Genomic DNA, 3,790 nt, shown 5'->3' on the forward strand with positions numbered 1-3,790 from the left:
ATCTTTATTTTAAAGTAATTGTAGGCCAAATTAGATGATTTTTTGAAATTAATTTTAATGAACATTTACAGAGATTTTGGATTTCCATTCATGCTTTGTTGCATCTTTCTCCCTGTCCCTCCCCCTCCCCAGTTCGCTCTTCTCTTTGAAAAGCAAAAGAAACATTCTTTCATTGGTATACAATTCCTATCCCCAGTACACTCCACTATGCAAAAATTAGATGATTTTTGAAGGAGCAAATTACTTATGTTGTTATGTGACCCTATGAACAATGGCTCTGAACCCTGCCCTATATTGAACCAACATCACAGTCCCTGACATATTTGACCCCATTGCCACAGTCACTGTGTCAATCCATCTCATCCAGGCCTTTTCCCTCTTGGACTGACTCTCCACCCTTCCAAGCATGATGTCCCTCTACAAGGCCTGGTCCCTCATGGCCACATGCCCAAAGTAAATGAGACAGAATCCTAAAATCCTTGCTTCCAAGGAGCAACCTATTTTTACCTGAAACTGAGGAGGACCTGAAGCACTTGCTGCAGAAGGTCAAGGACTGCAGCTTTCAATATGGATAAAGCTGAACTCAAGAAAGCAAAGATTCTCACTACTGGGCTGATTAGCCATATCATGATAGACAGTGAAGAGATTGAGATTGTTAACAGCTTCAGTTTGCTTAGCTCCATGATCACCCTCGTGGTACCACCAGCAAGGAAATCAAAAGATGATTTGCCTTGGGAAAGTCTGCTGTCAGGGACATCTCCAGGGTGCTGAAGAGCAATGATGTCAGATGTCAGGCTGGAGACTAAAGTGTGCATGATCCAAGCCATGGTCTCCCAATTACTTGCTATGCATCGGAAAGCTTTGAGCTCTGATACTGGAGAACAGTATTGAATATACTATACCATGGACTGACAGGGAACAAACAGGTTCATCCTGGCTTGGAGACAAGGATTCTGAAGCTTTGTCTGAAAAACTTTGGGCATGTTGCAAGAAGGGACCAGTCCTTTAGAGAGGGATATCATGCTTGAGAGGGTGGAGGGACAGCACAAGCGAGGAAGACCCTGGATGAGATGAATTGACTCAGTGACTGGGGTAATGGGGTTAGGTGTGTCAGAGACAATAAGATTAGCTCAGGAGAGAGCAGGGTTTAGGACTGTTGTACATCGGGTCACTATGAGTTGTAAGCAACTCAATGGCACACAATAACAACAAGAAGACAGATCTGTTTGTTCTCTTGGCAGTCCATGGTATGTTCAAACTCTTCTCCAGCACCAAAACTCAAAGGCATTGTATCTTCTGTCTTCGTTAGTCATTTTCCAGTTCTTATATACATATCAAGCAATTGTTTTTGAGCCAGTTTGAGCTACAAGGGGACTTGAGGAGTTAGTGTAGGTTTTATTTTGTTGGGTATTGGGTTGCTATAAGTCAGAATTAACAAGACAGCATCTAACAACAACAGGGTGTAAAGAACTGTCCCAGTCTAGTGGCCTTCAGGCTCCCTCAGGTCCCTTACCTTGAACTTTTTCTCTGAGGATTCCAGGCAGAACTGGAGGATAGCTGGTTGGTTATCTTCTATTATCCTCAAATCTCATCAAACTTGACCTCTGTGGTGAAAGGAAACAATGTGTGGGAGCAGGGCCTCCTATCAAGCTCCCAGGCCCCTCTTAGTCTCTTTGGGGGTTGTCAGGTCTCAGAACAAGGTCCTGGAAGGGACTCGGTAGTGGCAGCAAAGGAAAGAGATGTGATGAACTAGGTGGAGGCACCATTGTCCTTAGGACTGGCGTTAGCAGCCCGAGTACTTTTAGGATCCCTCCGGGCCTGCCCACGGTCCCAGCTCTTAGTCCAGCCCCATCAGAGGCCCTAGACTGAATGCCAGTCAGACCTGGAGAGAAGGTCCAATGATAGTGACTTCTGCTGACTGTGAAGAATTCATCACGAAGCTACAGGTGGTTTCATAGGGGGCATACTGTGGTCCAGTCATTGGGGCCAGAGAGGCTTGTTGGATTGGCCGTATAAATGGTCCTAAAGACACCCATCTCCTAATCTCTGAAGCCCAAGGACACTTTACATGGCAAGTGAGATTAGAATTCCAGATGGAGCTGTAGGCCCAATGTAAGCACAGTTCAGTTTAGCTCAATTTAGTACAACTGAGGCAGAACCAGCTCATCGCTGACCCTCCAGTAGGATTTGAGGCTGTAAATCACATGGTGGATTTCCCACATTTCTTCCTTAATAGTCCCTGGTGGATTGGAACCACCAGATAGAGGCCCCTTTGGGTTAGCAGTGTGACTACACTACCAGAGTCCCCTAATGTGGTCAGTCACAAGAATCCTTCAAAGTGGATGGGAAAGGCAGAAGCGTCAGATTCGGAAGTCCTTTGGGCCTGGTTGAAGATAGAGGAAGGGAGCACATGCCAAAGCATGCAGGTGGCCTCTAAATCTATCACCTGGGAACCCTTCCCGTCTCATAGTGACTGTGGAGTAGGTCTGGTGGCCTAGAGATCAGAAGCTGCGCTGCAATCCCAAAGCCTTGTAGTTCAAATGCACCAGCTGCTCCACGGGAGAAGGGCGGGCAATCTCCACCCATGCGAGTTACTGCCTCTGAAATCCCACTCGACAATCAGCTGTGAGGTGATTCCAACTCAACAGGACCAAACAACCATACAGTGACTACAGGACAGAGTGGAACTGCTCCTTGGGGTTGCCTAGGTTCTAAATCTTCATGCAAATCTATTGTGAAACTTTGTCTCACTTACGCTGTGCATATTGTCAGGAAGCACCAGTCCTTGGAAAAAGGGACCATGCTTGGAAGAGTGGAGGGTCGGTAAAGTGAGGGAAGATCCACAACAAGATGGACTGACACAGTGTCAAAGGGTCCAGGCCCAGAGACAGAAAGGGTGATGCAGCCCAGGGAAAGGTGCCCGTGTGTTGCTCAGAGGGCTGCTGGGAGTCAACTAAGAACAACAACAACGACGACAACGACAAATCTTTATAAAAACCAACCTGCTTTCTCATTATCAGACGAACATCTCACTGCTCCAGCAGGGCCCAGCCAGAAAAGACAAGGGAATAGACTTTGCTCTAGAGCACCCAGAGGGACACAGATACGCAGACACCTTGATTTTAGCCCAGGAAGATGCATGTCGGAAGTGGGGCCATAGTGTGAGATCGTTTTGCACTGTTTAAAGCCCCTCAGTTTGTGGTCTTTGGGTACAGGAGCAACAGGAAGCTCATGAACTCAGGCTAGCCTTTACTATGTGGACAGGTGAATGTCATTTCCAGGGGCTAAATGAGAATGGATTTCCCCCCTCACCTCCTCTACATGACATTTGACTGTGTGGATATTAACAAGTTGTGGCTGACATTGAGAAGAATGGGAATCTCAGAACACTTAATTGTGCTCATGCAGAACGTATACCTGGACCAATGAGGTTGTACGAACATAGTGTACTTGACTCAATGGGACCTAACAACAACAAAAATGACAACAACAACACATGGCAGCAGGAGTCCCTAGACAGCACCTCAATCACTAATTAAAAGGTTGATGTTTCAAGTCTACCCAGAAGTATCTCAGAAGCAAAGTGACCTTGTTGTTGTTGTTATGTGCCGAGTTGGGTGCGACTTATAGCAACCCTATGCACAATAGGGTTTTAGAGTTGCTGTAATCAAGGATGCTTTGGGCAGAATATTAAATGATCCAGGAAGTATTAAAAGAAGATGGAAGGAATATACTGAGTCACTATATAGAAAGGAATTAGCAGATACAGAGGAATTTAAAGAAATAACAT

This window comes from Elephantulus edwardii, unplaced genomic scaffold, assembly GCF_000299155.1.
Source record: "Elephantulus edwardii isolate Elephantulus edwardi_28Jun2011 unplaced genomic scaffold, EleEdw1.0 scaffold00028, whole genome shotgun sequence".
Lineage (NCBI taxonomy): Eukaryota > Metazoa > Chordata > Mammalia > Macroscelidea > Macroscelididae > Elephantulus > Elephantulus edwardii.